Source organism: Pogona vitticeps, chromosome 3 (genome assembly GCF_051106095.1).
Source record: "Pogona vitticeps strain Pit_001003342236 chromosome 3, PviZW2.1, whole genome shotgun sequence".
In the NCBI taxonomy this organism is placed as follows: domain Eukaryota; kingdom Metazoa; phylum Chordata; class Lepidosauria; order Squamata; family Agamidae; genus Pogona; species Pogona vitticeps.
This window is the reverse complement of record NC_135785.1, coordinates 183,210,505-183,220,751: the sequence shown is the minus strand read 5'-3', so window position 1 is coordinate 183,220,751 and position 10,247 is coordinate 183,210,505. Positions and strand designations below refer to the sequence as shown.

General features: G+C 40.1%; 1 long non-coding RNA gene across 1 annotated transcript in view; it reads left to right on the top strand.

Annotated features, from left to right (window-relative positions):
- The first annotated feature begins 1,751 nt into the window (after window positions 1–1,751).
- The window catches only part of LOC110075466 (uncharacterized), a 33,383-nt gene continuing 24,887 nt past the window's right edge, over window positions 1,752–10,247 (top strand). Inside the window, exons 1-2 of the long non-coding RNA XR_012085213.2 lie at window positions 1,752–6,987; window positions 7,079–7,195. This is a non-coding gene — a long non-coding RNA (uncharacterized LOC110075466). The remainder of the gene's footprint in view (window positions 6,988–7,078; window positions 7,196–10,247) is intronic.

Below are 10,247 nucleotides of genomic sequence, written 5' to 3'. Positions count from 1 at the left end.
TACAAGAATATTTTTGTTCTTTTGGCATTTTGTTTTTATTTTCAGTCTTGGGATGCTTTATTTTGATAGCTCAGTGACCACCAAAATAGCTAAAGAAACGGAAGGAAATGGATTTCTGTACCAAAATCTCTTACCAGCTTTGCAACTTCAGCATGTTAAAATCACATAGATGGGCAAACAGATGACAACACAGCTTGGAAAGGTTGCCGTTTTGAACCACAGCTCCCAGAATCTCTCAGTCAACAGGTTCATTGGCCATAGTGGCCAAGAGACAAGAGCAAAAATATAACTTCTGTTCCAGCTTTGACCATGTGAAGGGCAATGATGCCTTGGCTAGCCTAAGAGACAGAGACTCCTGCACATCCAGGCAGACTGAGGTCCAAATATCAATAAGTGAATGAAACAGTCAAAAATAAACTGGAGATTAAGGTCCACATAAGGCACCCAAACAGGAAGCTCTTGAGGCATGAAATATGGTCATGGACATGGTGGGATATCAGAAACTTGATCAGTCAAGATAGCACAAAGTACTTAAAACTAATAGATCCAAGACTGCAACAGTGGTTATCTAGAGCCAAGCACTGGGGTCCACAGGTCAGCATCTCTGGCTGAGTTGATAGGCTTAATGTTAGCAGGCAGTATGAAGCATGGAAGATATACAGGAATATAGGCAGAATGGATGAGCAAAAGAATTGCTATAAGATAGAAGTGCAAATGATGGAAAAGATAGTTTAATCTGCCACCCTCCAAGTCCTGCACCACTAAATACACCAATCCTGTTTTTTAATTCTGATTTTCCAATTAGCCTTGCTATAACACAAAATATTATCCTTGTAGCAAAGTCCTCACATAGGCTGATTGTGATCACCTGCCTGTTTATGGATGTTAATTTAGTTAAGGGCATGGGATCTGAATCTTCCCAGACACAAAAGTAGTTTTATTATAAAGTTGAAACGGCTGACTTAAATCCTAATATTTTTATTTATTTATTTATTTATTTATTTGATTTGTACCCCGCCTATCTGAACCAATGGACCACTCTAGGTGGCTAATACACAGTAGTGCAGTATAGCAGCCTGACTGTAAAATGCCCAACCCTTGGAGGCTTGATTGGCGCCGACATTGGCATCTTTTCTGTTCAAAGTCCAAACATGTTTATGTATTAGAGCCATTGGAAGTAGAGGATCTTGGCATGTACAGGTTTTAATGCACTGGATCTTTTAATTTTATGTGGTTTTTTGTTTAATTGTTTTAAAGATTTATATTTTAGAATTGTTTTATTCAGCTCTATAACACGCCCTTCAAAGGGGCAGAGAAGCTAGAGACCAGATTGCTAACATGCGCTGGATTATGGAGAAAGCCAGAGAGTTCCAGAAAAATATCAACTTCTGCTTCATTGACTATGCAAAAGCCTTTGACTGTGTGGACCACAGCAAACTATGGCAAGTCCTTAAAGAAATGGGAGTGCCTGACCACCTTCTCTATCTCCTGAGAAACCTATAGGTGGGACAGGAAGCAACAGTTAGAACTGGATATGGAACAACTGACAGGTTCAAAATTGGGAAAGGAGTACGACAAGGCTGTATATTGTCCCCCAGCTTATTTAACTTATGTGCAGAATACATCATGAGGAAGGCAGGACTGGATGAATCCCAAGCCGGAATTAAGATTGCAGAAAGAAATATCAACAACCTCAAATATGCAGATGATACCACTCTGATGGCAGAAACGGAGGAGGAATTAACCTCTTTTTTGATTTTTTTTGCCATCTTGAATAATTTACTAATTTTAAGTTGTGTTAATGCTATATATATATATATAAGCATTGGAAGCCGCTCAGAGTGGTCAGAAGAGTGGGCGGGGTATAAATAAAATAAATAAAATAAAATAACCTCTTAATGAGGGTGAAAGAGGAGAGCGCAAAACATGACCTGAAGTACAACATTAAAAAAAAACACCTAAGATCATGGCCACTGGTCCCATCACCTCCTGGCAAACAGAAGGGGAAGATATGGAGGCAGTGACAAATTTTACTTTCTTGGGCTCCATGATAACTACAGATGGTGACAGCAGCCACGAAATTAAAAGACGCATGGTTTTTGGGAGGAAAACAATGATAAACCTAGACAGACATTGCCTTGCCAACAAAGGTCCGCATAGTCAAAGCTCTGGTTTTTCTAGTAGTAAGGTATGGAAGTGAGAGGTGGACCATAAAGAAGGCTAACCGTCGAAGAATTGATGCTTCTGAACTGTGGTGCTGGAGGAGACTCTTGAGTGTCCCCTGGACTGCAAGGAGATCAAACCTATCCATTCTGAAGGAAATCAACCCTGAGTGTTCACTGGAAGGACAGATCCTGAAGCTGAGGCTCCAAATCTTAGGCTATCTCCTGAGAAGAGAACACTCCCTGGAGAAGACCCTGATGTTAGGAAAGTGAGGGCAAGATAAGACAGAGGAAGAGATGGTTGGACAGTGTCATTGAAGCAACCAATATGAATTTGACCCAACCCCAGGAGGCAGTGGAAGACAGGAGGGCCTGGCGTGCTCTGGTCCATGGGGTCACAAAGAGTCAGACATGATTTAATGACTAAACAACAACATAACGTGCCCCAAGATATTGTTATATAGAGTGGGCTATAAATAAAATAAAATAAAAGTGTTACACTGGGATTTGGGAAACCCTGGTTCTAGTCCCAGCTAAGCAATGAAACTCATAGGCTGACCTTAACCCAGTCTCTCTCTTTCAGCCTGATCTCTACCTTACAAGGTGGTTGTGAGTTTAATGTGGGGAAGAGAAGAGCCATTGAATTCATTCGAAGAATGGCAGAAAGTAACTGTTACTAATAAAAAAACCAATCACAAACTCAGATAATGGGTTGACTGCGATATCTTTCTTCTATGAATTCTGCTTGAAGGGGCTATTTGTTTTGTACTTCAGACAGAAAGGAAACATAACTTAGAGCAGACATACTCCAAGGAAGAAACAAAGGCTCAGCCGCTGTTCAAGACAGGAAATGCCTCACTTACTGAAGCAGAGAAACTGCCGCGTAAGTAAATTTCTCACCTATTTCTGTAAATTAACTAAAACATGTGTTAATGTAAACATCACTTGGGCACATGGACAAGGCTCTCTCTCACACCCCTTAAACTGCACAAAGCAGAGGAAACAGTGGAGTATGATTGTACCATAGTCTCCAGGGGATGTGAATGACAGTTTGTGAACCAACTTTGCAGGAAATAGCAAAAGGTCCTCTAGAAAAAAAAAACTCTGTCTGAAAAAGCAGCCTTTTCCTTCCTAGCAGAGGCATTATTGGGCTTAGCCACATGAGCCCTGCATCCAGATCTGTTTCCCAGGGCCTGAGATCTCTTCCCCAGAGAATAGAGGGTTTCTCAGTTTAACTGCAGAGGGAAATTTCCAAGGTTTATTACCCCCAATAAGCCTGATTTTTTAAAAAAATATATACTTGACTGTTACGAAGAGGCAGATTTTTAAGGGATCTCCACTGGGGAGGGGTTTACTTTTAATTCTTTGCAGGTTTTGTCCCCCACTTCTTCTCATAGAGGAAGAAACTACTACTGTGTAAGGGGGTGGCCACTGGCTCTCCAGGCGGGCCATCTGCTGTCACCCCAAAACACACTAAGAGTTTAGGCAGAGCACCCATTCTGGTCTCTCGGGAAGGTTGCAAGCCCAAGTGAGCAGAGTGATGAGCAGAGTGATGAGAAGCATCTGAGCGGGTGGAAAGAGGACTTATGGGCAGGGTTACAGGACAAGGAAAATTCAGGGTCTTCTAGGCCTATGACCCCAATAAGGGGTCAATAGAGGAGACCTAGGGTTCAGTGGTGGAAGAGCTGGAGCTGATTTTTTTTCAGGGTGGCTGGACTGAAGGGAGTGAAAAGATGACCTCTGGAAAGAATCAGTGAGCAGCTTCTCTGTTGCAAGCAGATGAGGCCAGGGAAGACAGAGGTCACCCACACCAGACCCAAAGAAGGCTTCAATCCCACCAGCTCCATCACACCAAAGATGCCCAACAGCATCGCCCCAAACTAGTGAGGAGAATGAGGCTCCCTGAGGATCAAGAGAAGAGCCAACACTCCTACCAGCCGCTTCTACCAGCATTCATTAAGGGGCTCCAAGCCTGGCCCAAGACCAGTTCTGTTGAGCACAAGAGACACGTAGAGAAGAAAGAGGGGGAGTGGTTTCATAGACCTAATAAAAGATTAAACAATCTAGGTAAGAAGCTGTCCCACATGGCCCTTGGTTGTTTCACCAAGCAAAGGCACATGCTATGTGTCATTCAACTGCCACCAGTTGATTACATCAACTTTATTCAGTATTAATGACAGAGGTCTGGGCAATGTGTCATTTAAAAACCAAGTAAAAATTATTTATTGTTACAAGTGATAAAAATCCAGTCAATGTTGTTAACTTTCAACTCAAAACCCCCCTTTTGATCTCAGTAGACTTTGCTCTGAGAATGAAGGTCTTGCTTTAAAATGTCTTTCCTTAACTTGAGTATGACTGAGGTAATTTTTATTGGATTAGGATGCTCTCTTACTGTCATCCCAAACTTTTCTATCAATTTTTACCTTGGAGAATCGAGGATCTTTGGTCCCATTAATAGAATCAGCACATTCAGTGGTCTGTTGCACATTTTTAGGATCCTTGTCCTTGACAAGATAATGCAACTCCCCTGGTAAAATTGAATAAAATTGTTCTAATCCAAACACATTTCTCATTTGTTCTAAGTAGGTGACCCATTCCTGTTCTAGCCACTTATTAAAATACTAAGTTAGACATGCCCCAAGTTGAGCAAAAGACTCCATAGGTTTCTTTGAAATTGATCAAAATTTTATCCTGAGATACTCTGAATTAATCTCAAATCGGGAATACACCATCTTTTGGTAAGCCTCAAAATCTCTAGCTTGTTCAAGAGGCATCTGTGAATAGATCTCAAATAAAACTCCCCCTCAACCTTAAAATTATCATCTTCTAATCATCTTTAACTCCAAAGCCCCAACAAGCTCTCTCAAAGGAAATCAGGAAAGATTCAGGACAATCTCCTTTCCAATACTGGGGAAATTTCTTTCGATGTTTGAGGGATTTCCCACATTATTCTTATTCTTATTCTTATTCTTATTCTTATTCTCATTCTCATTCTCATTCTTATTCTTATTGTTGTTGTTGTTGTTATGATTATTATTATGGGCAGTTAATTCAGATTTCTTCATCTCAATTTGGAACTGCATTTCTCTTTGCCTGGTTTCTTGCTCAAATTCTCTTTTCCTTTCCAATTCTCTGTTTTTTTCTTTCTTTTTCCAAATCTAATTGATTTTTCATAGCTAACTCCTTCAGTTTAAACTCCTATTCTAGCTTCCATATTTCAAAATCTTGGGAGCGTTGGATATTTTCTCCTTCTGAGGCAATTATTACTGGCCCCTCAGTTTCTTCATCACTTTTAATTTGAGGGTTCCCATTTCCTTCAGCACCCTGGAGCTCAACCTGTGCCTCCATAATCAACTTTTTGCTTTGTTTGCGTGGCATAAACCAGTGGTTCTTAACCTTGGTTACGCAGGTGTTTTTGAACAGCACAGCTGGTGGTGAAGGCTTCTGGGAGTTGCAGTCCAAAAACACCTGAGTAACCCAAGGTTAAGAACCACTGGCATAAACAATACAATTCCTTAATAAATTGGACTGGTTCTTTTCCTTTACAAGAGCCAAAAGGACCTCTTCTTAGGATTCCCCAGACCTGGATTCAGAAGCCCTGAAACTAAATCTTCCACAAGACTCTACCAGGTAACCACTTCTTACGCCACAGAGCCTAACCCCTTTTCCCTCTACAGTAGACTCAAGAAAATTCAATTTCACACTGGATTGTTTCGGATCCCACAGCTATGCCACCAATTTGTCATATTCCCGCATGGCCCTTGGTTGTTTTACCGCGTGTTGTTCAGCTGCCACCAGTTGATTACATCAATTTTGTTCACTATTAATGACAGAGTTCTGGGCAATGCCTCATTTAAAAACCAAGTAGAAATTGTTTATTGTTGCAAGTGATAAAAGTCAAGTCAATGTTGTTAACTTTCAGCTCAAAACCCCTTTTCTTCTCATCTCCCCTTAACTCCACCCCACCAACTCCTAATGGTGCATGCAAATTTCAACACAAATATTCATGAACAGGATGAACGCTACAGAGGCCCTTCTCCTCAAATAACTCCTGAAGTACTAGCTAGATCATTGATTCTCAGATTGTGGTGAGTGACATAGTAGGGTTAAATGAAGAAATTTGAAGGGGGCATAAGGCAGATATTTCTAAAGAAAAAACATTATCAGCTGTGATATTTTAAATAGTTTTTTTTCAAGAAAAAAACTAGATGTGTTTTCTTTTAAATATTTTAAAATTACATGTTTGTGTTTCATTTAACTTTAAATTGCAGATCAATGTATTGGTTCAAAGGATGTTGGATGGTGGTGAGGAAGGGATGAGAAAGCATGAAGATTTTGAAACATTCAAAACAGTTGTGTGATACAGAAGAAATTGGGAGCTGCTGTGCTAGATTATGAGTATAGTGTGAATAGATCACTTATGATCAGAAGGAGCAAAAAAGAGGACACTGATTTGCATTAAATGGTTCTTTAATTTCTACACATACATGCAAAATTAGACATCATTTTTGTTGATGAATCAAAATTACAGTTCATCTCATTCGAGTGGAGAAATGACGTGTGTTCTTGCTGAGTCTTTTGTCCAGGTGCCAAGGGTGGATGGGTATCATCAATGTCCTTGACCTCCCTCTTTATGCTTCGTTACCCTTAAACAAGACTTTGACAGATAGCCCTGTAGAAGGATGATGCTTTCTAAAGGAGGATTTTGCTCTGGCATCTTTTTCCATGGAGGCCTGCCTAAAAGAGGACAAGGGGCAACACTAGCTGAAGCATCTTTCAACCTTTCTGTGCCCCATTTCACTGTGTTGTGGCACATAAAGAGATGGTAAGTAGCATGGGCCTTTCCACCCTCAGATGCTAGTTGTTGTATCTCCCCAGTTGCATATACTGTATGGTTAATATCTTTTATTTTCCAGTCACTCCAGAAAGGTAAAAAGAACTGCATTTTAAAAGAGGAAGCTGAATGCAGCAGCTGTTCCAGATGAATAAAACATCCTGGATATTATCTACATCATTATTCTCATTACAGTCAGGTAATAAAGTCTTAAATGGATGGCAGCGGGGGGAGGGGAGCTTGGCTGAGCGAAAAGAGCCAGAAGTTCTTGGAAAGATATGTTTTAAAAGTATATGAGCCTGCTGGGTGCAATGCTGAGAAAGTAATGTTGCACTGCTTGTTTCCCCCCCCCCCATTTCTTTCTTGTTCCTTTGGGTGGACCCTTGCTTGAGAAGAGAATGGGATAAAACTCAAATAATTTTTTATCCGAAAGCTATTTTAAAATTAAATTGGAAAATATTCTGATAATGTATTTTGTTATAGCAACTGCATTTGTGCTCATTGTAGGGAAAGTATGGCTGTTGCATCTTCATTATCTGCAAAAGTAACTAGTTATAGGTAACTATGCAACTTCCAAATTCCTTGTTATAGAGCATTTTTGTATGTGTTTGGATATGGGTATGGGGTTGCTGGCTGGAGAGGTCAGTGAATTGGACAGGAGCTCAATTCCACATTGTATCTCCTACACCAGTGGTTCTTAACCTTTGTTACTCAGATGCTTTTGAACTGCAACTCCCAAAAACCCGTCAGCACATTTGGTGATGAAGGCTTCTGGGAGTTGCAGTCCAAAACTCCTGAGTAACCCAAGGTTAAGAATCAGTGCTGTACACAAAAGACACCTGTGTGGGCTTGGGCAAGCTGCACAGCACAGTCCCAGGGTGCCATCAGAAGAAGGGAATGACAAACTGTGTATTCTCTACTTAGAAAACTGTGAAAAGGGTCATGGCAAGTCTAAATTAACTTGAGAGCACACAGTTATTATGAGTGTGGATATGGGTGGCTTATTGTGGCTGTGGGATTCTGTGAATTGTCATCCATAAAAGGGACTTTTTCAAGCTTTCATATCATGTTGATTTATTTTTTTATGTAAAAGATTAATTAAACTGTGGGGCTTTTCTGTAAGGGTTTCTGCAAACCTTTGATCACATTAACGGTTTCTAACAAGATACCTAAACTAAGCTACCTGTTTCATGTAGTGAATGAATAATTACACTTCCCCCAAATTCATTTTTTGTGGTACCCCGTGTGGAGTAGTGGCTAGAGTAACAGACTACATCTCGGGAGGTCTGGGTGTGAATAGGGCTGAGCTATGGAAACTCACTCGGAGTCAGTGGGACTGGTAAAACCATACCTTAAATACTTCACTTACCTTGGGAGCTCTATTAGGTTTGCTATAAGTCAGTTCTGACTTGATGGCATATAACAACAAAAACAACAAAAGAAAATTTAAAATTAAAAACGTTAAAATATGTGTAGACGTGTCCTGGTAGTGATATCAAAGGCATTAACCCAGTGATACCTATCAGGGCATTCACACAACAACGTTATCTGTGACATTAATTTGATATACTAGATAGGGGGCAGGGTAAGAAAGATATTTTTAAAAAATGCTAGAAAAAATGTGGTACACTGTCCAAGAAAGCAACAGCTTTGGGAAAGATGTCTGGATTCCTTAAAAAAAATATTCACAGTTACTGAAAATTTGCTGTAATATATACATCAGGAAAAAGGGACGTGGCGGCACTGTGGGTTTAACCGCAGAAGGCTCTATGCTGCAAGGCCAGCAGTCATAAGATCAAATCCACGCAACGGAGTGAGCTCCCGTCACTTGTCCCAGCTCCTGCCAACCTAGCAGTTCAAAAGCATGCAAATGCAAGTAGATAAATGGGTACCACCTTGGTGGGAAGGTAACGACATTCCGTGTTTAAGTCACACTGGCCATGTGACCACAGAAATTTTCTACGGACAAACGCTGGCTCTATGGCTTGGAAACGGGGATCAGCACCGCTCCCTAGAGTCAGACATGACTGGACTAAATGTCAAGGGGAACCTTTACCTTTATACATCAGGAAAGTCTTTAAGTGGTTTAAGAATGGGGGAAAATAACTCTTCTGATTTTATGTGACTTTAATGGTTCCTTTATCAGACATTTGTGGGAAATGAAGAAGTGACATGACCAACAGATTCCCAGAAGAAAAATCTCCCATCTGATCCAGTGTTATATTTCACTTCCCTTAATTATCCCTTTAGTGTTCTGTACACAGCATATTGTAACTGGCCAGGAGAGGTGTCGAAGAAATCAGCATAGAACGAAAGCTCTAAAATGGCAGTGGTGTGAAAATACCCATATTCCAGCTCCAAGCATCGTGTAGAAATCTGTTTTTTTAAAAAAATCACTTGAAATATTTTTATTCCATCTTGCTATCAAATGTGCACAGGGCAGCTTGCAAAGCAGTTTAATAATATAATAATGCATATATTTTTAAAGACCTAAATAAGTAGTATAGCTCTCTGTCTCTCAGTCTAGCTAAAATCTGAACCTTGGGAGAAATTTCAAAGGTACATGTATGTATGTATGTATGTATGTATGTATGTATGTATGTATGTATGTATGTATGTATGTATGTATGTATGTATGTATGTATGTCAGAATCACTTCTCCCTAAAGAGAATGTGATCTTGGGCGAGGAGTCACTGTAGGCCCAAGACTACCACTTTTATGCCTGAGAGAGGTCATCTTGTCTAAGAAGTACATAGCCTTTGCCCTATGGGCAAAGCTCAACCTAAAAGAAAACTCTTGCCTGCTTACAAGGCAATCAGCCATTGACTGTGTGCTTCCTTAGACAGCACAACAGACTGGCTAGGTAGGACCTTTCTATTTAGTAGCAATTAGTGACCTTTCCAGTCTCCACTGGATTTAGGTGCAATCCTGCTGTTCAAGAGACCAGGCCTCTGTTGAAGAATTTTATTTGTTTTTATTAAGAAAATAAAGTAGTTTCATTAGAATACAGTTGTAGCATTGACATCTTACCTTGGAAAATGGTGACAGACATCTCGTATCACTTTGCAAGTCAATACACATATATTTCTCTTCTTCTTCAGAGGTAACTGGGAAGAGTATTTTTCCTTTTCACAATAATTATTGTTCTTACTTCTGTATTGATTTGCAAAGTGATACAAGATGTCTGTCACCATTTTCCAAGATAAGATTTTACACAGTTGAAAACCAAGAGTCGTTAACATTTCAGTAG